Genomic DNA, 27,079 nt, shown 5'->3' with positions numbered 1-27,079 from the left:
CTCCAGACTCCAACATATGATGATGAAGCACTACCATTTAAAATGCCACATTAAGCTTGACTCATTAGTAGTATTAACATATTCGTTATAAACATCCTTGTAACAACATTTTAAAATTTCCTCTCTTTCATTTAGCTATCAGAGAAAAGAGTGTGGCATCCTTACTCTTTGTACTCATCTAGCTGTGGGACTGGGTAACCGAACTATTTCATATCATGTATCCTTTACATGCCCTGACCTGGATGGCCCAGGCTAGCCTGATATCATCAGATCTCCGAAGCTAAGCAGGGTCAGCCCTGGTTAGTATTTGGATGGGAGACCACCAAGGCTGCGACTTGATGGCACTTTACACACACACACACACACACACACTTGTGTAGCACTATATTGAAGACACATTTGAAAATGTTTGAAGCATAAAGGTATTTTTCAAGTGATCATTTCTTCTTCCTTGGTGATTCGTAAGTCACTTACTATTTATCAGCTTGACACCTTATTCATAATCACAAGATATAAACCAGTCAGTCTAAGTTTCCTATTAACATCTGCTCAGTGGCTAATTATGAAATCACCAAAGGTGTACTACTTGTGTGTGTTTGTACCTGACATCCAATCCCAATTCAAAACTATCATTAGAATATCTGGAAGGACAATATGTCAGATTGGACCTTCCTCCAGGCACACTTCGCTTGTACCTGTTCATCTTCTTAGATAACTGTATAATTAGGATGCAAAGTCCACATGACAGAATCACTGTTAGTGATGTAGAGTTCTTATAAAAAATACGCTCAGCTTAGAGAAATGTAATGCAATATAACAATGCCTGGTAGCTTGACATTTAAGACCAAGTTTATTTGCAGTATAACTCGCTGGATTGTACGTTTCTTAGGGAATAATAGGTTTCTTCCTTTATGTTTTGCTTCAGCTTGTGGTATAGATATTGCAAGAGACTCCACACTTGATCTATTTTATTAACGAAGATATACATATGAAGCTGCCTTACACTGAGATACAACTTTGCTCCATGTGGTCCAGTATTGTACAAATAAACAACAGCTCTCAAAGGTCTGAAGCAGAGGTCTCCTTTTGAATCCTGCAGTTTACTAGGGGTGTTGGGTAAAACCTGGTGCAGAAATGCTGTTGCTGGAGGGGGCATGCCTGGGCTGAAGGGGCTTTGGAAGCTGACTACCTAAGTTCCGCCCCCGGGAACACCCCCCCACCGGTGCCGCATATCTCTTCTGGGACTTAGGTCCTGGAGAGACTGCGGCGTCAGAGGGAAAGCATGCAGAGTGGGCAGCATGCAGAGTGGCATCATTCCACAGCGCCCAGGTGCCAACGAAACCGCCCCCGCCACCAGCATAAGTGCCTCTTATTCCGTAATAAGAGGCCACTTACATTCGGCCCCCCACCTCAGGAATGCACTGTTAATCCTCGTTTAACATTCAGGTTGTGTGCAGGGAACAAACTCCAGTTTGCCCAGGGATTCTGATGTCACAGCAAATTGGAGTTTGTTTGCAGGCTTTGAAAACCAGGAAGCTTTCAATTACACTTCGTGCATGAGGGGAAGGGAGGAGGATGTAAGCATGACAGAAAAGCTGTGTTTAGACCCATGGTCAACAAACAGAGGATTGTTGAGATGTCTGAATATAGCTAGTATACATTAAACAGTATGCATTAATGTTACATTAAAGTAGCATCTAATTATTGTTGACTTCATGTTAAATGGTGTCTTTGTGAATCATGGACATGATTCAGCCAAATGTAACCACTTTTCTGCCTCATTGACTTCAGTAGGAGAAAGTTTATCATATGCTTACCACCCTTATCTAAATAAGCTTTACTTTGGCTGGGTCATGTAGTATCTGTTATGTACTATCTCTTACATCTCATTCATTAAAGCAGCAGCAGCTGGGGACAACATGACAACGGAACTGCTGCAGCACCTCCAATGAGTTTTTGCAGCTGTTGCAGATGAAAAAGTGTTGTTTTTTTTAAACCCGAAAATGGGGGGAAAGGCCCCATAGCAAAAAGCGATGCTGTGCCACCAAAAAGGTGGCACAGCAACAACGTTGCATTAAGGGGCGTTTCCAGGCCAAAAGGGGTTAGGAGGGGGTTAGGAATCTGCCTAATGGCAGCTCTGCCCCCCAGAATGCCCCAGGAATGCCTGCAGGGATGCTGATGTGGGGACTTGCACTAGAAGAATGGCAGTGGGAGGCCACGCCAGCGTCCGGGGGCCATGCTGCCACCACAGTCCGGGGGGCTGGCGTAAGTGCCCCTACAACGGCATCTGTGCCAGTTTGCAGGGTGCAAGTGGCACAGATGCCAGCGTAGGGGTCATGCTGCCTTGTAAGGCCATTGCCCCCCCTTCAGGAATGTACCGTAAGTGTCATGACTTGAGCTAACTTAAAAATTCAACATTGTGATAGTAATCCTAAACAGAATCCCACTCAAGTCTATTCAATGGCTCAATCCCTAGAAAGTGTTCTTAGGATGGCATTGTTACTCATGTTTTTCTGGATTTGAAACCAGCGCTCTGAGGATCATTTAATGCCACCTTTCATATGTAATCGATGCTTTCCACAGTTCTTTTTGTTTTAAATAACAAAAGGTGTTAGAAACTGACAGCACAATCTTGGGGGGTGGGTAGCTGTACCACAGCTGGGAACAGCACAGCCAGGCGCAGCTGAGCCACCTCCTAAGCGGCTAGCTACGCTGCGGCAAGCAACCTGACAATGATGCTCCCCTAGCCCCCGTTGAACTGCTGTGTCCATGGGCTGCGCCTACATTTTTGCTGGCATAAATTTGCATTGGCAAAATGTAGGTGTTCCCATGTGGAAAGGGCTCAGGGAGCTGACTAATGCCATCCCCAGCCCCGGGCACACCCCCTTTGGTGCTGGGGCAAGCCCCTGCACTGGAAGTGCACCGGTGTGCGTGGCTGCTGCGGCTGTGCCAGCACCCATACGTGGCACTGCCGTGCCGCTCCCTGGCACAAGTGCCCAGTGCCATTGTAAATGCCCCTTATGCCAGCACAAGTGGCATTTATGCCAGTGCTGGGGTCACGCCACCTTTGTAGCACTTTCGGAGGGGGGGATTGCACTGAAAGTCTATTATTGACAATAAATAGAAGACTGGATGAATCTGGGAAGATGCAGGAAAATGCACTAGATGGCTGAGAAATTATGTTGCTTTTCAACAGATGGCAGCAGTTAATTGTGAAAATATAACAAGAACATTCTTTGTGGTTTTTAATGATGCACAATCATGCAAATAAGCAAATCAGTTTCTGATGCTTGCAGATATATTAGAAATAGCAAATTGACATTCTTTTTTAAAAAGAACTGAAATCATTAGGGAGTGTATTTCATGCAGCATTTTAATTAGTGGCTGCAAGTGGAATTATATGCTAAACAGTAGAGTACTTACACTGAACAGATTTAAAGGAATTATACAATTATAGGCAATCATGGTAATTAGTTTTAAAAGTGACAATAATTAGGTGAAATCCATTTAAAACCAAAGATAATGCAAATGAACTATTTTAAACAGCCCCATTTTATTAACGAAAATGCTCCCAAATACACTGTAAAATTGGCATTTGTGCTTACACGTGCACGTAAACCATAGGTGGTTGCATATTTTGTGAATTCCTTATTGCTGCACGGTTTGTAACTATTAAGCGTCGACAAAGTCCACAGTAGTGAATCTTAATTATGCATTCTGTTTGATGAATGCATTGTTCTGTGTGCTGAATGAAACCGAATGAAATTAGGCTTGCTAATTTAAAACCTGGGGTCTATGTCTGCTGCTTTTAACACCTCTGGAAAAGCAAGACATTTTCCATGCCTCCGGCCTCCTGCCAAGATCCATGCAGAAACAGTGCTCTCTCTCACCTACTGTGGACCACGACTACACTTGCTTGTCACTAGTGAGGATATGAATATAGGCTTGTGGGACACTGCAGAGTCCTTGTCCTGCAAAATGTCTTGCCCTTTCTGGAGCTTATAAAGCAAGAGACTGTTTGGGACATGGTTAAATGAAACAGACACCACCTTTTTCTTATATAAACTGTGGATACTTTTTCTGATCTCCATATTAGTACAATGACTCAGATCTTGTTTGAGGGCATCTGGAACATAGTGGTTAGTCTCAAGGCTGACTTGTTTGTGCTGTGTGTGTAAAGTGCCTTCAAGTCGCAGCCGACTTATGGCAACCCCTTTTGGGGTTTTCATGGCAAGAGACTAACAGAGGTGGTTTGCCAGTGCCTTCCTCTGCACAGCAACCCTGGTATTCCTTGGTGGTCTCCCATCCAAATGCTAACCAGGGCTGACCCTGCTTAGGTTCTGAGATCTGACGAGATCAGGCTAGGCTTATACATTTTTTAAAAATCTGGTAATAAGTGGTTGGTGCAGCATATTTTGACAGGGAATTGCACAGGACAAGAGTATATAAAGGTAAAGGTAAAGGTCCCCTGTGCAAGCACTGGGTCATCCCTGACCCATGGGGTGATGTCACATCCCGACGTTTCCTAGGCAGACTTTGTTTACGGGGTGGTTTGCCAGTGCCTTCCCCATCTTCCCTTTACCCCCAGCAAGCTTGGTCCTCATTTTACCGACCTCGGAAGGATGGAAGGCTGAGTCAACCTTGAGCCGGCTACCTGAACCCAACTTCCGTCGGGATTGAACTCAGGTTGTGAGCAGAGCTTGGACTGAAGTACTGCAGCTCACCACTCTGTGCCACGGGGCTCCTTCACGAGTATATGGGGAGAGAAAAAATGTACTTCTTTACTTTATTTCTTAAGAGCACTAGCAACATTAAAGTTCCTTCCTTGTGTAATGACAATGAATGAATGGCTGTTTTTTCCTCCTTCACCTACTATACATATCCTTCCTCCATCCTATTTCATGTATATTGAGTGCTGTGCATATTGTTTACCTAGTGACAGTGACATGTATGCAGCCACACAGTTTCTCTGACAGAATGGTGTTTCTGGCTGCAGAAGAAAGACTAGCGATGTGGAGGTACTCTCTGTGTGTGTTTGTGCTTAGGTTTCACAAAAATACCCCAATATCCTTAGCTCTCCTAATTGCTGTTATGTTCTTAATCTTTATTGGCGCAATGCCGCAATAAATGTACTGAACTGAACTTAGCTATCTTTCTCCCCCCCCCCCATGGATTGAACATCTATTTAGTGACCCAGTAGGGCAACTGGGCCACCGTCGGCACAAATAATTCATGAGCTCGGATCACTAGCATATTGTGCGTAGTGACAAATTTGATTTATGCTTACAGTTCTGATTCACACGAACCTATATTTTTAAAATATCAAAACCAGAACTGCAATGGCTAAAGCAAGCACATTTAGATTAGAACTCAGCATCTGCCATGTTGGTTTCTACAGCAGTAATTCTATATGCAGCATTTTTTGATCCTCAATTATCTGCATGGTTCAGATGTCATCATCTATGAAATATGGTTACAATATACAATAGGTACTGTAGCACCGCTAAGTTGATCCCTGTGTCAGAGGAGGCTAGTAAAAAACTAGTGAAGAGTATTATTCTACATATGTACAATTACAACATGAGTTCCAGGTAGGGTTGCCAGCCTCCAGGTGGTGACTGGAGATCTCCCGCTATTACAACTGATCTCGAGGCAACCTGGAGAAAATGGCTGCTTTGGAAGTTGGACTCTATGGCATTATACCCCATTGAAGTCCCTCCCCTCCCCAAACCCCACTCTCCTCAGGCTCCACCCCCAAAATCTCCAGGTATTTCCCAACCCGGATCTGACATCTCTAGTTCCAGGGTAAGAGACCCTTTGTCTGTAGTATACATAGTTGCCAGTTTGCCACAATAATTCTCCTAGGGAAAAGGAAAGACAAATACTTTATTACCTTATTCAAGATACAAACTAGAAAGAAAGGAAGCAAAATGGTGGCAGTCAAGACAATGAGACTTAGCAGAAGCAACGACAAGAATGGTGGGCTTGACATGAGCTTCTTAGGCACCTGGATTTATTTTGACATTATTAGGAGAAGAGAACTGTTTGCTGAATTTGGTGCAGAACTAGGATCTGTGATGGCATTTGGCCAAAGCTTTGGGATCTGGCTGCCCATTGTTGAAATGTGGGTTGTCCTACCAAATTCTATCGGTGCAAGGGTCAAAATCCAAGCTAACACCGTTCACATTTTCTGCAGTAGAATGGCACCAGAGAAGAGTACCTAGGTGATGGAATGGGGAAGGGAGATATGTCTGGTAGTGGCTGATTGAGTTAACTTGGGTGGCAGGCATGACTCAGATCTGCTGACAACGGCCAGAAGAGGGACTGATGGCTCTTCCTGGGCTCTTGATTGAATTACCAGGGTAGTTGTGAGGTAGATTCTAAGACCTTTGGTTATTATTCTGCAGAGCTGGGTCATTACTCATGGCCAAGGTGAATTTAAGCCTTTAAAGCTAACTCTGTTATTTTACTTAATGTGGTACAAAGTTGTTTAATGATTGGCTAGATTACACTTACTAAGGGCGAAAAAGCATGGTCGCTTTAGCCTCCTTTATTCCCTGTTTCAGCCAGGATTCAGCCAGGATCGAATGCATGCATTTCGCCAAACATGTGTTCGATCCTGGCTGAATCCTGGCTGAAACAGGGAATAATGGAGGCAAAAGCGACCATGCATTTTCTCCCTTACTGTAAGGAAGTTTTTTTCCCTCAGCAAGAGAGTTGGATTTGAATTGCTAAATAACAAATTTTAATTGTAGAAACATTTTCTCTGATTTTTTTTCCTTTTTGCTAAGTGACTGGGTTGGTTTTAAAAATCTATGAGGGAGGGCTGACATATGAGGATACATGGAAATACATTTTATTCTTGTAGCAGCTGTCCTAGTTTCAGTGTATCTCCTGAAGGCTAGCCTCTGGCTCCCTCTGGAAGGAACCCACGGCCAAGACCTCCAGAGTTTGACAGGCAGGTTACTCACCTTGTTTGTTATTCTCTCAAATAAAGGAGCATTGTTTATGCTTCCTCAATGTGTATTTGTGAACTTTTATTTGGATGTCATGCTTACTTAATTTTACTTTTTTGGAACCAAAGATGAAACTATGTAGAGATCTTTATAATTTATTATTTTCTACACTTCTGTTAAAGTCCTACTTGCTAAGGCAGCTTGCTAGTGCATTGAGAACCACGGCAGCGTAGTGGTTTGAATGTTGGACTAGAATTTGGGGCACCCCATTTCAAATCCATGAAGCTCACTGGGTGATGATCGGGGTCTTAAATGACATTTAGTATAGATAGTGTGATGTAAAGTTTGACCAGAGTGGTCTCTACCCAACTTCCACTTGACAAATGGAACCCCCCCTGGCTTCTAAATGTAGCTATTTCAGATGAGGCTTGAAATGAACAGGGGGAAAAACAATAACCTTTATTAACTTTCTTGGATGGAATACGGTTGTTCAGTAAAGAGGCTTGAAACTACAAATACAAGTATAAGCCAGGCCCTCTGGTCTCTCTGAAGAATCAGATCCTATCTGACGGTGTAACAGATTATTCTCTTTCACCCCACATCTGGGCCCTTTGGCCTTCCTTGGGTCCTTATTGGTATGGTGCAGAGCAGCCAACAGCCAACCATACAGGGGATTTGTGACTGAGGGAAACGGGTAGCACCTTTGCCCATCTATTACAGAGTTCTTGAGCCATTCACCCTCTCTCGAGCTCTCTGAGCTTATTATGAGGACAAAATGAGAAAGAAGAGTAATGTACAGTGCCCTGAGCTCCTTGGAGAAAGGCTAGGATAAAAATGTACATGTAATTTTGAAATTAAAATACTCTTCTATACCTTTCCCCCATTTTATTGTTTATTATGGTATGGGGAGGAGAACCAGTGTGGTGTAGTGGTTAAAGTGTTGGACTAGGATCTGAGAAACCCAGGTTCAAATCCCCACTTGTGCCATGGAAGCTTGCTGGGTGACCTTGGACCAGTCACACACTCTCAGCCCTGACCCTTGGTAGTACTTCGATGGAAGACCTCCAAGGAAAACCAGGATTGTGACACGGAGGCAGGCAATGGCGACCCACCTCTGAACATCTCTTGCCTTGAAAACCCTATGGGGTTGCCATAAGTCAGCTGCAACTTGACGGCAAAAAATAATAATAATTAAAAAATGGGGACTTAAGTCTACTGAAGAATGTGAAAGATATGTGTGTGTGTGTTTTAAAAATACACATTGGTTTAGAACTACTAAAAGTAGATAACTTTAATCTGCATATAGTCAGCAGCTTGGTTTGAGCATAATACCTACTCACATTTTTGCATTTTGTTAGGTTATGCAAACTTGTCGCTCTGTGCTGCTGACTTTATGGGGATTTCTTACAGACTACTGCATTTTATTTCAAGTATCTTTTAATATCTATATTAAACTGCTTGGGAGTAATGTATGATTTTCATAAACTATACTGTTTTGGTGAAAATAACAGAAGGTAGTTGGAGATGCCTTGGACTTTCTAAGTCCTTTCCCATCCTGAAACTTTGTGATTGGATGTGGGTTGGTTTTTTTTGGGGGGGGGGATTACGTTACCAGTCACCCTGTGGGATTCTTTCACATTCTGAATAGTATAGTGAAGCCTTCGAACCCCACCCCCACCTGTGATCATTGCCATGGCCATGTGTGTGTTTGCTTTTTGCCACTCTCACCTTTTTCACAGTCGTTTTCTCTCCTGTGGTGGTGGTGGGGAGCTCCGTTCCCCAAGATGTTCACACTCCTGCCGAAAATTACCAGAGAAGGTTGTGGCAAGCCACAATGTTTTTGTTGTTCTAATGTGCTGGTGTAACAGTATAACACTTAATATACAAATACTTTCGCGATATATCACGAAAGTATTTATAATTTAAGCATTATATCATTAAATCAGCACAGTAATACAAAGCAAAAAAACCCGCTGTGGCTTGCCGCCAAAGACTTCCCACCTCATGGCGGCCGCTTCATCAGCCCAGCAGCCTGCCCATATATAAACATATATATATAAACATTCTCCACACAGCACTGCAGCGAGATTCTTTCATGTGATCATCTCCGTTCCCGGACATGTTACCATGGTGCTGAAACTGACCAGAGAGGACTTGGGGTGGGGGGAGCTGGCTCCATTACCGAGATCTTTATGCTACCAAAAAAAAAAAAAAATGGCTTCTCTGGGATGACTTGGATAAGGTCGGACCACACGACAATGGGTGGGGGAAGAGAAAACCTGAAGTTGTGACCGTTCACGGATTTTGTCTCATTTTGTTTCGCAGTGGGTCTGGGACAATTTTTTTAATCACAATAAAACAGGTTTCTGAAACCATGGGAGAAGTGTGGGGCAGCCCTGTGGTGACCCCGTGCACTGTGCAGGGTGTTGGACTAGATGACCCTGGTGGTCCCTTCCAACTCTATGATTCTATGACCCCCGAAGGGCATAAAATTCATGAATAACTCAAAAAAAGCCATGGGGCAGTTCTGCTTGGATCGTGCAGCAAAGAACCAAGCATAAATGACCTTGGACTTTAAAAATAACTGTTGTGTACGGTACCATGGAACAATACCCTCTCTCCACTGGAACTATTACACTGTTATACAAAAAGCAAAGCAAACATCTACCAGCTGTAACAAAAAAGAAGACAGTGGAGGAAAAATGATAAAATTAACAAAGTCTGTTGAGAAGCCATATAGTCGAGATAATGAGTGTGAAATGGCTAGAGTGGAAAGCGAGAAACAATATCTGGAAATTACAGAAAGCAAATTTAGACTGAGTATCTGGATGGAAGTACTATTGTCAGTGAACTACCATGCAAACATGCTCAGCAAACATTGAGAGTGCCAGGATTCCTGAATATTGTGGTTCCCAAGGGCTGCCAAATCCTTACTGACTTCTGGAAGCCCTAAAGAATTTCATTCCCTAAAGATCATGACACCCATATGGCTGCTGCTGCCCAAAGAAGGTTACAACAACAGCCCTCCTCATTGTTGCCACTGCTGATGAGTAAGTTTTTTTGGGGAAAGGAAAGGGGCAGTACAGTTTCTGGGAAGGCCTCCATGCCTCGTCATCCTTCCTAGTTGTGGGAGGGGGCTTGCAAGGGAATGGGGGTGGGAAAGGGAGGCCTCCATAACATGTTGCATCCCAGCTGGGAGTGTGATGAGACCTGGTGATCAGAAAGGGGCTAGGCTTGTTATGAAATAATTCAAACCGAATAACTGCTGAGTCTAATTGGCTAACGTTAGACAAGCCTGTTCTGAATTGAGCTTATAAAATCTCACCCGTCACTCAGTGGTTCATTCTTAGGGTTGCCAGGTCCCTCTTCACCACCGGCGGGAGGTTTTTGGGGCAGAGCCTGAGGAGGGTGGAGTTTGGGGAGGGGAGGGACTTCAATGCCATAGAGTTCAATTGCCAAAGTGGCCATTTTTTTCTCCTGGTGATCTGATCTCTATCAGCTGGAGGTCAGTTGAATTAACAGGAGATCTCCTGCTGCTACCTGGCAGTTGGCAACCCTACATTGAGTCCAATTGCCCAAGTGGCCATTTTCTCCAGGTGAACTGAACACTATTGGCTGAAGATCAGTTGTAATAGCAGGAGATCCCCACCTAGTACCTGGAAGTTGGCAACCCTATTCACTCTGATCATTATACTGACAATTAAACACACCACAACTTCAGATAACAAATATTTCATATGCTACTACCTAAAAGAGTTACAGTGCCATCCTAAGTAGAGTTACACCCTTCTGAGTCTGTTGAAGTCAATAGTCTTAAAAGGCTGTCGCTCTCCTTAGGGTGGCTCTGTAATCCCCCCTCTCCAGTTTGTTCAAAGATACATGACTTAAACATTAAAGTGACTGCTGATCTATAAATACCTGTGATAGATAAATTACAAACTGCTGTATTCTTGAACTGATTTGACAGATTCTTTACCCTCGAGGACAGCAGGAACGAAAACACGAAGTGAAACAAGAACAATAGAAGCTTGTTCACAAACCTGAGGGCTTGCACTCAGGCCAGCAATAAATTGGTGGTTAAAAAGAACCCTAAGGGAAAGTTTCCATCCTGTGTTGTGCTCTGCAGCGAGCCTAGAGACGAGGGCTGCTGTCAGCCAAGAGGGGTGAGTAGTTCTGCTCAGAGGGGAACCCTGGAAACATTTCATTGAGTCTGGTTTCGCACTTGCTATTTGAAGCACCCTTGACTCACCTCTCTCAGTGGAAGTCTCTCTCCCACTGTCACTATGTGCTGTTTGAAGAGCATGTATAAAGTTTTTCAAACTATTGGCCATTCGGGAAGGTGGGTTTATAATTTTTTTTGTCACCTATGAATAGGGAGGGGGTTTCTCTCCCCTGAGGTGAATTTTTAGTCTTCCATATTGTTGAAATGTTCTGAACTGGTGCTTGAAAGTGGTAAAGAGCTGATTGAGTCTCAACAGATGAGGGGATGAATTAATTCTAACATGACTGAAGTGCTGTTCTGAATAGCCTGTACTAGAAATTACAAACTTTGGGCTGTACTTGAAATTACAAAGTTTGTAATTTCCATTTTTGGAATTTACTGGCCAATGTTTTTATCTTAATGACTACATATTGTATGTACCTTCTGTAACAATTGTAATATTACTTATGCCATTAAAGGTTTTCATTCATTCAATAGCCTGTACTATTGCCTCCTGCGGCATGTGCTGCTTCTCACCAACTTTAGCGGAGTCCCTCTTATTAACTAAAAGGTTCCACCTCAGGGGCTGGGGATTGGTCCAGGCAGCACCAAAGGGGACAGAGCCAATGCCTTGGGAGAAGTATAAAAGAGGGCTCCATAACCTGGCGGAGGAGAAGAGAAGGTGGTATTGAGCCTGGAGCGAAGGCTGAGTTCTCCTCAGGAGAATGGAAGGACCTGGGGTGCTGCAATCCATGTCCTCTCTCCTTTTTTCTGAGGGGGGGGAGGGAGATCCGGCCAGGTGGGGGGAACAGTGGCAGAAGGTAGAGGGACAGCACTGGATGAGGTGGGTGCTCACACACAGTATTTATTAATGACTGATTTATCACCCATGGTAGATATTAAAAAATTCCTCATAACCTAAGGCTATGTCCCTGCTCCTCAGGTTCAATAGAGGATCTCCCATGTATTGTTTAGTTGCCCATTTTACAACTCCATTCGTTTTAAATTAACCCAGCATATCCCAGATGTTTTAGATACAGTTGAGGGCCGAGTTAGATTTTTAATGGCAGACGTTAATTCAAAGATCACGCATAGTGTGGCCTTTTATATCATGTTAGCTTCTAAGCTAAGGAAGAAATTTGTTGAAAATCAGACCCCGAAGTTGACGCAGAAAGAATAATTTAGGAGAACTATAACATTCAGGAAATACAAAGGAACATAACATTCAGGAAATATAAAGGAAGCCACAGCCTTAAATTTGCAGGATCTGAACAAGGCTGTCAAAGATAGGACATTTTGGAGGATTTTCATTCATAGGGTCGCCATGAGTCGGAAGCGACTTGACGGCACTTAACACACACACATAACATTCAATCAATATGTATATATGTGGCTGTCTGTAACATTTTAAAAATTTTATTCATGTAACCCTGGGTGTTGTGGGTTATACATTTTGTATGGTTTTAATCTGAACATTGTTAAGGTCTGTGTCTAAAACATTAATAAATTGAGACTGATTTATATGATCTGTGATCGATTTAATTGCCCATTTAAACAATTGCTTGCTGAGTGAAGTTACAGAGCAAGGAAGTGACGGAAGTAGAACTCAAGTGGGCTGTGTGAGAATGTGCATGCGTGGAAAGCCGAGAGGGCTGTGCTGTGGGGTTCGGAAGGAATACAGTGAAGCAACCTGCCAAAGAGCCACGAACGGGTCAACGGACAACTGAGTGAGTAAATGAAACATCAGCTCCCTGTTCACAACTGGTGAACAGGATGTGAGCTGAACTGGTGGGTGTTTCAGCACTGCTATTTAAAATACCATCTTTGCCACTGGCGGGAGGTTTTTGGGGTGGAGTCTGAGGAGGGCGGGGTTTGGGGAGGGGACTTTAATGTCATAGAGTCCGATTGCCAAAACGGCCATTTTATCCAGGTGAACTGATCTCTGTCGGCTGGAGATCAGTTGTAATAGCAGGAGATCTCCAGCTAGTACCTGGAGGTTGGCAACCCTAGTTCAGAGACAGCATACATCTGAATGCCAGTTGCTTAGAGGCTTTGACCTCCGTGTCCCCAGTTGTGGGGCCTTCCAGGGAATTTGGATGGCTGGCACTGGAGAGTGTAACTATTGGGAATAATTCTTATATCAGAGGATATGGATCGTATGATTGTGGCTGGTGAAAGTCAAATAAGGCACGCACACACAATGAATAGACAAAGTCCTTTGTTAGCAAAAACAAACTTTACTCATTATAATATGGGGTAGGGTAACTGCAGGTTAAAACAATAAATCCCTATACGTGCCAGAAAAAGTTCTGGCAGTTACTAAATTTACGCACATGGCTTCTCTAAATTACAGAGTTGCCCCATCTTCTCTGGTTGAGATCCAAAAGGTAACTGGTACTGCTTTCACTTCTAAACAAAGGAAAGCAGTAATATGCAGATTCTGGCTGCGTGACAAACAACATGTTTGTCAATGATCCTCTCTGACCAATAGCTAATTGACACATTGGAGATTACATCACCTTCTAGAACTGGTCAGCATCAATTCAAACAATTTAACCCTTGTCTGTCTGACATGTAACGAAGCTAGCTATCTAATGCTCAACAGTAACGCTGGACCAGACAGACCCTTGGTAGGATCCAGCAGGGCAAAGTACCACTGTGACATCCCCGGAGCCTTTTGGAGGGCTTTTATTCTTCTTACTCGGCAATCGACAGACTGGAATAGATAGCGTTATAAGTTCAACTTTACTGCTGTATTTAAATTCACTCTAAAGCACTATATATCCGTGGTTGCTACCATCCATCAAATGAGCACTAAAAACTCTTACTATCGAGGGGAGGTGCTTTAGTTAAGACATCAAACTGGGTTAATCTACCAATCTCTAACCACCCAGCTCTTTCAAAGCGTTACCATATGCTTTCTTAGCAAGTTGTCTTGAGAAGAGCAACATGTTAAATAGGGGGTGAGATGGGCGAAAGAGCATCCTCTCAGGTCAGAACACGCAGGCTTACTGAACCAAGAAGTTAGGTTTATTATCATGGAAGGAACATAAAAGTGCAGTCAGAGCAATAAAAAAGCAAAATGTCATTTCTGTCTTCATTCTTGCCCTAGATGACACAATAGGTAGGCATTTATAGCTTACTTAGTTAAAGGAAATCCATAGCAAAGAGCAGTAGTTTCTAAGTCAGAAATCCAAGAAAAGCTGCAATTGGAAACCAGGGAGCGTAGCTTTTAGCTAATCACAGCAGCAGACCAGTCCACAGTAGTTCCACTTATATTCAGGAAAGCTGGTTATCAGGAAAATGGCACTGGGCAAGGTGAATGGGGCATGTTTAACCCTTTTGCCCAGTGCCACTTTCTCAATCTAAATTTACCCCCACCCAGGGGGATACAAATAATAATGTAGAGGCGAATTGCATTAGCAAGTCTGCTGCCACACAGAGGTGTTGCTCTGTTTTTTATTCCTTAATTGAAACGGGCATTTTTAGATCTTCCAGATGATGTTGTCCTCTGTCATCCACTTCCCATGTTTTCCCTGCATTGATGCCATCTTTCTCAGACCTGGTTTGGTACAATATTTTGTGTGAAAGTTCATGCTGTGAACCTTTGCATACTGTGTGGATGGAAAAGTCCACATTTTTGCAGGTCCTGCTCATGTCAGCACCATTTTTCTTGCCCCATCCCCATCCCCCACAGCTGCCATTCCCCCAACTAGACAGCTTTATCAGGCTTTCTAAAAAAACAACAACCAAGTAACCGACGTATTGCCAAAGCTTAAAATAGATACTTGACATATCATCCTGACTTAATATTATGGCCATTTGTAAAGTTGTCCGGTTCTCCCTGGCCACCAGTGGGGAATGGGGCATAGGGTTGCCAGATCCATGTTGGGAAATTCCTAGAGATTTGGGTGTGGAGTCTGGGGAGGACAGGGACCTCAGTGGGGTACAGTGCCATTATGTTCACCCTCCAAAGCATCCATTTTCTCCTGGGGAACTGATCTCTGTAGTCTGGAGATAAACTGTAATTCCAGGCATCTCCAGGTCCCACCTGGAGGCTGGCATCCCTAGACATTTGTTAATTACTGATTTTTACTTAATCAGTAACTGACATACTAAAGAAATTACTAGAAAGAACTCCAGTGTGCGTGAGTGTGGCGGAGGGATGGTAGCTGTCATAGTCATATGTCATCTGGCCCTTCCTCCAAAATGGGAGTTGTGAGTACTAGAGGGGCGAGGGGAGAAGTCTGGGCAGCAGCAGATTGGGATGGAAAAACTGCCTTGGAAAAAGCTCCCCAAGCTCACCCTGGCCTCATACCCCCAGAAGAGGGAAGAGAGGAAGAGGCAATCTGCCTGCCCAGCTCCAGGTCCATTGTGGCCCCACTCACCGAAAGAAAGGAGGAAGGGGCAGCCTGCTGGCCCAGCTGGATGGGCACTGCATCCCCCTCTGCAGGTGAGTTGAGTGAGGGCCAAACACTGCTTGCCCCTCGCTCCACTAGGGCTGCATGAGCCATGCCAGGGTTGGTTGGACACCACCTCCCCTTTCCTGTGAGAAAGCCAGGTGGGTGCTCTTCTCCCTCTCACCACACCAATGCTGGGTGGGCACTGCCCTGCCCTGGCTGCTGTATGAATACCACATAAGGGCTGAAAGGGTGTCATCTGCCCAAGGGCCAGGTTGCTGCTGCCAAACCCTTACTATATAAGGGACAGGGGCAGCCTTTCTGCCACTGGGCTGGTTTGGCCCAGGTATGTGTGTGAAATAGGGTTGCCAGGTCCCTCTTTGCCATCGGCGGAATGTTTTTGTGGTGGAGTCTGAGGAGGGCAGGATTTGGGGAGGGGAGGGACTTCAATGCCATAGAGTTCAATTGCCAAAGTGGCCCTTTTCTCCTGGTGGACTGATCTCTATCGGCTGGAGATCAGTTGTAATAGCAGGAGATCTCCAACTACTACCTGGAGGTTGGCAACCCTAGTGCGAAATGCCATTGGCCCATCAGGAAATGTCCCAGCAGACCTAATGGCCAGTACACCCATGAGTGTGTGTCCATATCTTTGAGGCTACACCAGCTCTTTTAGAATAAGAAAATGAGAAAAGCAGAACTAGACTAGCTGCAGAAGATCAAAACTGTCTTTGTGATCTGACCAAGGTGCCTGAATCTTCAATAATGAATTTCAGTCAGTGTGGGTTTTTAATAATAATAATACTCCAGTTTCGTATTTTTCCTATTCCTTTCCCTGAGTCTTTTACTACAGTCTTCATATATCATACTGTTTAAGGGAACACTGGGTATTAATTGCTCTGAATTCTCTGGGTTACACTGCCACAGTGAATTATTCAGAGGTGCTACTTGCATCTAACTTTATTAAACTTTATGAAAAATTGCTCCATCTTTTGGTCAGTGAGTGGCACCTCTTAGGTTTGCAATCAGCATATGGGGATTCTTTAGTCCATATTCTGAAATTATCTTATTTCATAACGGTGTGTTTTAGGTGAAGTTACATGGCTTGGATTTTTTTAACTATTGAGTGCTTTAGTCCAGTCTTCCATGATGCATTCGTATTGCTAATATAATGCATAGCTATTTTTAAGAGATATTGAATTGTGAAGTATTTGGTGCCAAAGGAACAAAGGGAATGCAGAAGGATATAAGCACTACTGCTGCTTTCATGACTGCCTTCAGCCATGTTGTGATTGGTCCCAGTACCATGGCAGCCATTTTGTGAAGGTAATCACTACCTTTTTCTAGAAGTCCCTGAAAGATTAATAAGGGTGGGAACTCTTGCAGCATAGTCATACAACTGGCTTGGTTGTTTCTGAGGAACCCTTGGGATGTTGTACAACTCCTTTCCTGAGCAGGGCAATCAACAATAGGATGTTTTGGAGGTCATTAATTCATAGGGTTGCCATAAGTCAGAAGCAAATAGACGGCACTTAACATTCACACACAAACTGCATGGGGTATCTTTAATAGAGTAGGAAACAGAATTAAGATTGTCACCTGACAATTCTCTAGTTGTGCTTTATTAACAGAGAAGCAATAATGTCCATACCGGACCCCATAAGGTCCCTATCCTTATATCACTAAACAGAGGTTAGTTCTTCTGAGGCCTTAAGGCATAGAATACTACACTCCTAGTTGCGCAATGGTCTCAGAAATACAAACCCCAGGGTATGAACCTTCTCTATTTTACATAAGGTTTGTTCTAACTTTTCTACCTGTAAATTAATCTGGAAAATTTATTCATTTAGTTCAAGGACACAATATTCCATTGCATTGTCACAGAATAAAAATTGTGAGATGAAAAGTGATGCTTTTTTCTATGGTGGTGTTTATTCATAAGACAGTGTCATATTCTTCTTTATACCTTTTCCATTTTTCTTCAAAATAGAACAGCTTTGGTCTCTAAATCTAAATTAGATCTATGGAATGGAAAAATGGCACATGAAACCCAGATGATGCCTTATATTTTTCAGCACATTCATTAATAAATATGATATACCTATCTAATATTTTAGGAGATGATTGAGCATCATCTGCTTTTTAGCAAGGAAGCTAATTAACGCAGTGCACTGAACTTCCTAGTGCTGCTGTAAAGACTCTGGATATATTCCTGTATTGGTCAAAAGGGCGTATTTCAACATTATGTATCTGAGTAGGGGGGATGCAAGATCAACATCTGAAAAATCAAAAGAATATCACAGATAGAGGCCACCAAAGAATTGCCACGTTACAAAATATTGCCTTACCTAGTAGGATCAATGGCATTTTAAATCCAATATCCCTGGCCAGCTCCTTGCAGCCTGTTGTATAGCTTGCTAGCCCCCAGTGAGACCATTAAAGGAGGTCACCTGCAAGAACCTTTGGTTTTTGCTAAGGCCAGAGGTGGGAGGGAAAGTGGCATGATATAGCCTGATCTTGGAAGCTAAACTGGGTTAGTACTTGGAAAAGAGACCACCAAGGAAGGCTCTGCAGAGGAAGGCAATTGGCAAACCACCTCTGCTTCTCACTTGCCTTGAAAGCCCCTTGATGGGGTCACCATAAGTTGGCTGAGACTTGATGGCACTTCATACACACAAGACCAGAGGTACAGCAGGACATCCTCAGAATCTCAGGGCCTTAACAAGTCATATGTGTGTGAATATACATGTTTGATTCGTAAAACTCTGGATTATCATGGCCAAAGCAGACAGCTACAATAGGGCGTGAGCTTCCTAACTAGATTTAGCTGGAAAAAATATTTTTTACTCTCATGGATAACTGTTTTCCCCAAGCTCTTAACAGAGCGGGTTACCGCACTTGTATTCCAAGCGAAGTATTAAGAGTTTGAAAACGTTATAAAAAATACTGTTCGCACTTTGTTTGGCCCCTTTAGCTGTGAAAACGTCTTCCAACCATTTATAAGCAGTGATATCCAAAAACCCTTTTAAAGCGAAGTTTTTTACAACATTTTCAAACTCTTAATACATCGCTGGGAATACAAAGTGCGGTAACCCCCAGAGCCTTTCAGTGAAAGCAGCACTTCTTTATGAAGAATCAGGAAATGAAGAATCTAAATAATAACAGTAACAGTAACAATCCCAGACAAAAAGAATTTAGAAATGACAACCCATCGGGAAGCCCATTAGGTGTGAGAGACAGATGTACCTAACTTGAATATACTACTGCAGTACATCCTCTAGAGAATTATGTACTAGAAACTCCAGTTTTGCATTGATATTGGGCATGTCAGCTGTTAAATCTGATGATAAGTGAGAATGGTAGCTCTAGTACAAATCCATCTAGTAGAAACAAAACTGAAAACATGTTTTGGCCTGGCAAGCAAGCAAACCCTGTCAATAGTTCTGCAAAACACACCTTTTCCTCGTTGTGGAATTCCTCAGTGCTGGGGGGGAAATACTTGTCAGATATATTTATAGCCTAGAACATTTACTAGGCTGATGTAAACTAAAGCTGGATGCAAAACTGGTTATCCATGAAAGGGTTTCTGTTACTTTTAAAGGCAAAAATCAGAATAGAGCTTACATACATAATATGGGTATTTGTGTCTGCTATGGGAAATGTCTCAAGCCATTTGGTTCAACCCCCTTCTTATCAGTTTTGAAAACACCTAGTAACTACAAATGTATACTAACATAATCACACGGCTGCTTCAGCTTATGCTAAATGCTGCAAGGACTTTGCTAAGGGATAACAGAGGGTGTCCTACCACTCGTTTCTGGTGACTGAAGGGCTCTTCCGTTGCCAGAACATGGGGCTTTTATTTTATTTTTTTGCCAATTCCCTCTTTCCACTGCAGATCTTGCTTTGCCTCCTCATCTATTCCTGAGAGCCTGCTGACTCTCCCCAGGAGCAAAATTTCAAGGGCTCAGTAAGCCACAGTAGGAGAAGGAAGCGCCACACATCTCGTTCAGTTCTTGTCAACATGCACAAGGACTCAGGTAAATTGGTTTTCTTGAATGAGCTGGTACAATGGGAAAGGTTGTAAACATTTACCTGTATTTTTTAGGTCCCAACCATGCTTAGTCAGCAGCATAGCTGGGCCAGGGCTTTTGGGCACCCTAGGCTGCAAGGAGAGGGAAGAGGGCCTTCACCCTCCTTGTCCCTCCTTGCGCTGTGGGGAGTGGAAAGACAATGCCCATCCTCCTCATCCTGCCCTCCGTGCCCCCCCCCACATTACAATGCATCAGAAAGCTGTTCCCTGCCTACTCACCCCCCTCACCCCTACCACAGGGAGGCATAGGGTTGCCAGGTCCCGCTTTGCCACCGGTGGGAGATTTTTAGGGCAGAGCCTGAGGAGGGCAGGGTTTGGATAAAATTAATGGCACAGTTCTAGAAGTTTTCAAGAGCTGTAGCAGGGTCAGTCCTGGTTAGTATTTGGATGGGAGACCACCAAGGAATACCAGGGTTGCTGTGCAGAGGAAGGCACTGGCAAACCATCTCTGTTAGTCTCTTACCATGAAAACCCCAAAAGGGGTCGCCATAAGTCGGCTGCGACTTGACGGCGCTTTACACACACAGTACTCATGGAGTCTCTGTCCCTCTTGTCTGTGGGTATAAAGTGCTGTCAAGTCACAGCCGATTTATGACCCCATAAGGTTTTCAAGGCAAGTGATTAAGCAGAGGTGGGTTGCTATTGCCTTTCTCAGCAAAGTCTTCTTTGGTGATTTCCCATACAAGTGCTTCGCTTCTGAGATTTGATGAGACCTGGCTGTACTATATCATTCCACATCCCCTGTCCCTGTTGCCTGAGTTCATTCTAGTAACATAGGGAAAAAGGCTGGAAGATACTCTAGGTCATGATAGTGAGCCGACTTGTGGTACTTACTGATGAATATTGGAACCACACGTGCAATTGGAGCTTTGGATGCTGAGGATCTTTCTTTCCCAGGTACTGCCTCCTGCTCATGTTGTGGTGATTGCACATGCTCACGCCTGCTTCTGCACAATGTTACATGGAACTTGTGTGTGTGTAAAGTCCCATCAAGTCACAGCCAACATATGGAGGCCCTAGCAAGTGGCATTCAAGGCAAGAGAGAAGCAGAGATTTTTGCCATTGCCTTCTTCTGCATAGTCTTCCTTGGTGGTCTTCCTTCCAAGCAGTGATCTTGCTTAGCTTCTGAGATCTAACAAGATCGGGCTATACCATGTTGCCTTCCCTCTCCATTGAGCTTATATATGCTCATAATTATTTGCTGGAATGAGGCAAATAAGAGTATTATCCTTTCAGAATTAATTAAAACTGGTCCATAATATGCAACGGGATCAGTACATCTCCAAGAACTGCTTGAGGGATGAAATGGGTACCTGCAATGGGAGGGAGGAATTGCTGAAAATTGTGCCCCTTTCCTCAGGTCTAGATACTTAACATCCGATGACCGCCATGTGTGCCTTTCAGAAACTGTGGCCCTTTCTATTCAATCAGTACTTGATCATAGTCACTCATGTTTTTGAAACTTCAGGATTAGATGACTGTAATGTGCTCTGCGTTGACTTTCCCAAGAAGTCTATCTCCAACCTTCTAGTCTTTGAACAATGCATGATCCCACCTCCTTGCTAAAATGCATTACATCAATAATCCCACATATCCACTGGCTTGCTATTATTTTCTGGGCATCATTCAATGTGTTGGTTTCAGCATAACATTATGTTCAACATAAACATACAGCAAAGGTCAAAGCCCAGTGTACCATCGTGACCAAGGTCGGCTTTCTTGGCTTCATCAGGTTTGTGCCATGCTCGTAAATGCTACCGGGACCTCTCCCTAGCTGTGCAACTCCCTTCCTCTAGGGCTCCATCAATGCCTTAAACTTTCCAGAAGAGCTGTAGAATTTTCTTCTTTGTGCTATCAGCCTGGATTAAGCAAGTGAGCAATTTAATTGAGTTTTCTTCTTCATCCACTGTAAAGGGACAGGATAAAAATGCAACTAAATGAGTAAGCCAAATGAATAAATGCTGCATACATAACCAGAAACAATTCCAGTGACGGGGTGGGGATCTATAGGTCAAAGAGAGGCTTGCAATTTGAATGGGTGAATATAATATGAAGTAAATGTATTGAAAAATATAAAAAAGATGGTGAGATGGAGGTAGCTACAACATTTAAATAAACAAATAAAATGCATCATATCCTACAGTTGTATTGTTTAATGTGCAGGATATTCCTTAAACCACTGGTTATTCTAAAACATGATTTACATCATCTGTTGTCAGCATCTCTTTGTTGCACAAATATTTCATATCCTCAGAGTTGTATTATGTAGGTTTTCAAAAGGATAAGAAAAGTTTTCACAAAGTAGAATAAATCACATTCTTTTAGTGTGGTTTTCAAAGCAACTATGGTCTTTTATGCATGGCTGTTTCACTTGCCGTCACCCCTCCAATGACTTCGGGTCTTTGTTTGGATTATTCATGCCGTTTCCAACCCTCAGAGGTCACCTCACTCTCCCCCTGAGTTTCCCTGCATTTTGCCCACATTTTCAAATTTGAGATAAAACAGGTCCCTCAAAACGCCCTGCATTAAACACCTATGACAATAACAAATGTCTCTTTAGAATTTTCTTGTCTGGGTGCCTCTACTCCACCCCACCACCACCACCCCCGCCCGCATCCTCTGCATGCATATACTCATTTTTACTTTCTAATAGTCTTATTTGCTCAGATAATTTGAATAAATGCTTCTCCATGAATTGAATAATGGGGACAAAATGCCTTTTGGTGCTATAATTGCCTTTTTGTTACCTTGATTCTTTGGGTTTGCATTATGTCAGCCAGATAAAGATATTTGTAAAAAATGAAATCCTCCCAACGAGTTTTCAGTATGGCTGTCAATGACTGCACACTACAGTTTTATGTTCAGAGTTATTGAGCTCAGCATGATTGTCATAGTCTTCACAGTCTGCCCCTACCTACTGACCAACAGATGTTCTTTCTGAATTTGAGCAGGGGTGAGGGGATATTATATGCCAAAGAAAGGAGCAGAGATAGGGATAAATTTCTCAGATTACTATTTGATATAGTGTGGTGATTTTACTACATTGTTTCACATGATGAATACTATCATGTGGTGAAAGCTGTGTTCACATCAGGGGAAATAATTGATAATAACTAGAATTCTTTTGACAAAAAATACTGATGATCATCATGGCAGGGTACATTGAAATGAAGTATTTTCCTCAGAAAATTGCTGAGGTAAAAGTCACCACAGCAAATCCATTGCATTAAGACTAAAGTGGTCTGTGAAGGATTGAATCTTGGTTCAACAGTCATCTCTGTCAGAAGATCATTGCAACCCCTCGGGCAATTTCATTATGTTTCAACCTAAATTTCAGCTCTCAGCACAATTATTTTCCCTGTCTATAGAATGGGCTGAACAGGAACCATACCTTATTACAGGAGAAGAGGGTAATTGGGTTGACAGCTGATAATGGGGTAAAATGCAGTAAACAGTATTTTAAATGTATGGCATACTTTATGGATAGTCTTCTGCCCCAAAGGGCAAGAAGAATGGTTAAGCGCTCTGCATTTAAAAGTACTGTATCAAAAAATGCTTTGAAAAAAAAATTGAAGTATTTACATCCCCAAAAGCACAGATTAAGCAAAGATTAAAGTAGAATCAATAAAAGTAGCTCTATGCCCACTGGAACATAGAAGTGATGTAGGAATTAGGATGAGGCTGGATTCTTGAAGCTTCTTAAAGAACAGTAGATTTATTGAAGCACAGACTTGAAGAGAATTCTCATTTGACAGATACATTCATACACACAGGCCAACGTTTCACGGTAGATTTTGCTTCTCTCTTGCCATGGAAAAAAAACACGATTTAACATTTTTTTTTCATGACAGCGGCTCATCCCCGTCAATCCTGAAGTAGTTTTGGTTTTTCATGGGAACAAAGCAGGCAGTATTCTACAATGGTCTGGTGTGCCCCTTTGCTGGAGCCCTCCCCTTCTGATAAGTTCATTGTTTATGCCCGCCCACAACTCTGCCCCAACTCCACCCAGGGGATTATCTTGTGCGGTTCACCTCAGTAGACACGGCCCCAGCGCAAAAAAAACAAGCACCGGTCCCTCTTGTTTCCTTATATAATTTTTCTATTTACCATGCTCCCCTTTTCCCCCCACCCCCATACTTGTTGACGCTCCCCCCCTTTCCCAGACTTTGACAGACGGTCATCATTGTGCCCCCCCCAGTACAGCTCTGGCCGTCCAGTGCCAGGAACTTCCATCCAAGAGGGCTGGCAGCCTTGGGGGCGAGCCTTGGTGGCGAGCACTCAGGAGACCAAACCGCTCGACTCCACTTTCATGGAGTCTTCGAATGTATGGGGAGTTTTGCCTTGGATTTGCCGCTCTCTGGATGCTCTCTGGATGCACACTCACCCTTCCCTTTGCAGCATGCCAATCCGCACACTTTCCTAAGATGTCCATAGTTCCTTTGTTCTGTTCTTTTACCAGGTTGGGGATGCACAGGATGCATGGGGGGGGGGAGAGGAGGGAGACCCAGAGCAGACTGGCTGCCCCTCCTCAGAAGGGTGATGGGAGGGAACTTTGCCTTGGATTTGCCACTCTCAGGATACACATTTCCCCCATCTGAATTCTCAAAACTCAACAATAAGCCCCCAAAGCAGAGTTTTGAGAATTTGAATGGGGAAATGTACATCTAAAGAGTGGCAAACCCAAGGCAAAACCTCCCATGCATAAATGGCCAAACACTCTCCCTTCCCAGCATGCCGATCCGTCCTGCCTTGGAGGGAGACTGTCCCCCGGGTGCGATCCCCTAAACAGACCCCCCCCCCACAATCAAAGCCGCGGCACTCGCTCTCCGAAGAACAAAGAGCGCGATCTGCAGCAGCTATGCGCCACCCGGCACTCCTATGAAGAGGAAACGCACACATCTCCAGCCGGAAGACTTCTGCAGAGGTGGAATGGCAGCCTGTGATACTGTTGGAGCACAAAACTACCCTTGTCCAATCACTGTTCGCGTGCATGATGAGTCACTGGGAGGGAGGAGAAATTTGCCTGCATGGGTGGGGAGAATACATCCGACTCCAGGGAGTTTTTCATGGAGATCTGCACCAAAAACCGCGTAGCAAAAGAAAAGAACTGACCAAAACAGGTTTGACTTCACGCGGGGATGAAGCGGTTTTTTCCCCTCAAATTCGAAGCAATCATGAAAAATCAAAAATTAGCAGCGTGGCAAAACAAAAGTGAAACTGCTGCAAACCTCCATGAAAAAATGACCACAGAGAATAAAACTGTAAACTATCAGATGAAGGCCATGAAAAGACGTATAGTTCCTGACATTTCTATGTAAAACTCAACAGCATATAAGATAAAGCACAATGATAATTCACCGCAATGATAATTGGTGAATATACACTCTCCCTAGTTATGTTAAGCTGAAAGGAGTCATCTTTGTTTATAATACAATTGAACCCACTGATAAATTCTATTTCAGCACATTCCCTTTGAAATGCCTTTAATGGAGAATGGTGATTTCATTAGCAACACTGTATCTTGGTAGGTTAAAAATTTGCCCTGTGGTTTTCTGAACATTACCATTTTTATGTCAGTTTTTTTCATAGTTCCTTTATGTGTCCTTGTTAAGTCATCTTCTAGCTAAAATTAAACCAACCTTCTCTGGCACTCCTGAATTTGGGTTCAGCATTCTGAGCAAACTGCTTTGTTTAGGGTCTTCTTATTAGCATATGGAAGCTGGCTGCTGATTGAACAGAGGAAGGGAGAAGAATCCATATTAACATTGCTGTACAAGAGAACAGCAATTTCATTGGCAATGTAGGATCTCTTGCTTCTGGGAAGTTGGCTTTAATTTTTATTTTCCCCTGAGGTTCAGATGAAAGTAATTTCAAATGCAATGTCGATTGAAGTCACAGATTTTTTAAAAAAATCTGCCATAAAGGATGTGAGAGAAGTGAAGATCATGGTCCTATGAACTTTGCTTAACTTGTATGATAAGCAAGGCACACAGAAAGGTCAAGCGCATACAGCCCATCTGTAGCAGCAGTCTGTAGCAGTCACACACATTGAAGAATTATGCAGCACACATGATTTGATTTAAATGTGACACCGGCAGGCAAGAAAAACTTACCCACACCACACTTCACGTGTCCAAAATCTCATTTAAACTGGACTCTCAGGGCCAAACTAGGCGAGACACCCTCCCTGGGTTCACCCTGGGGATGTGCTGCCACTTTAAAGAATCAGTTCCCACCCAGGAACTCCTCTAAACTGCACTGAAGGAGCCTGATTCTGGTAGGGACCACCGTGGCATGTGGGGGGGAATCCTGACCCCCCGTGTGCCTTTTTTCTATTTCTGAAATGAAGCTGGGGGGATGCCCCTGGGACCATTTAGGGTTGGAAAAACAGCATGGGGGGGGAGGTAGGATCCCCTCCCCACCCACAGCAGAGGTCCTAAACAGAAATGGCTCCCACCGGCTCAGTTTAAAGGAGGTTCTGCATCAGAATTCACTCTTTAAAATGGCAGTGCATCCCTGCGGTAAACATCTCACTGACTTCCTTTTTTGAATTGGTTCCTCCACTGTTTTTGTTAGATTCTTGTGTCTGAACACCATTTTGAGTGCATGTTGGAGAATCACATTTCACCGCACTGAGAACATTTGGGAAATGGCAATTCATTAGCACGCATGTTCCTAATCCCCCACGTGTTCCTAATCCTCCATTATGCTCTGTTTGCCTTTGGGGGGGGGAATGTGCCAGCTGTTGAATGGTGGATTGCAGTTTGGGTTGGGGCAATGGAAAGGTCAATGGATGCCCCAACCCAAACTGCGATCCATCATTCAACAGCTGGCACAGTCCCCCCCAAGGCAAACGGAACACATCTGTCCACTGTGCTATTGAATTTGCACTATGGATGGATGGTAACCTTTACAGTTCATTACTAAACATTCTTCTTTCATCCATCTCCAAGGCAAAGAAGAAATAAACAGGCTCTGGAAATGGGTGGAGTGGGCACAACAGCACAGATCGCCAAACAGCAAACACATTAGTGATGGATGCTGTGCTGACCTAACCTTCCCCCAAAGTCTAACAAAGAACAAAACCTTGTTACATCACCTGTGATATGCAATATGCAACCAGAGGAAATGGAAGCATTGGAAACCCAAGCAAATAACCCGGTGGGAAGGGTTTATTAGTCTAACATTCCAACGTTCCTTCCTCCCTTTGCTAATCTCAATGTGTGAAATAAAATTTTAAAACAATACTGCTGGGGAATGGATGCCTGGAGGAGAGGGGAGGGGGAAGGGCAGGGGTAAGGCAACACAGTGGGACAAAAGAGGGGCGGAGAAATGATGAATGATTCAAACATGTTTGCGCCTCAAAGGAAGTAATCTTTGAAATGGAGAAAAAGGAAACATTGCGTTATAAGTGGTTGTAAGATAACACAAA

This window comes from Euleptes europaea, chromosome 10 (assembly GCF_029931775.1).
Source record: "Euleptes europaea isolate rEulEur1 chromosome 10, rEulEur1.hap1, whole genome shotgun sequence".
In the NCBI taxonomy this organism is placed as follows: domain Eukaryota; kingdom Metazoa; phylum Chordata; class Lepidosauria; order Squamata; family Sphaerodactylidae; genus Euleptes; species Euleptes europaea.
The sequence above is the reverse complement of the archived record's forward strand: the minus strand, read 5'-3'. Positions refer to the sequence as shown.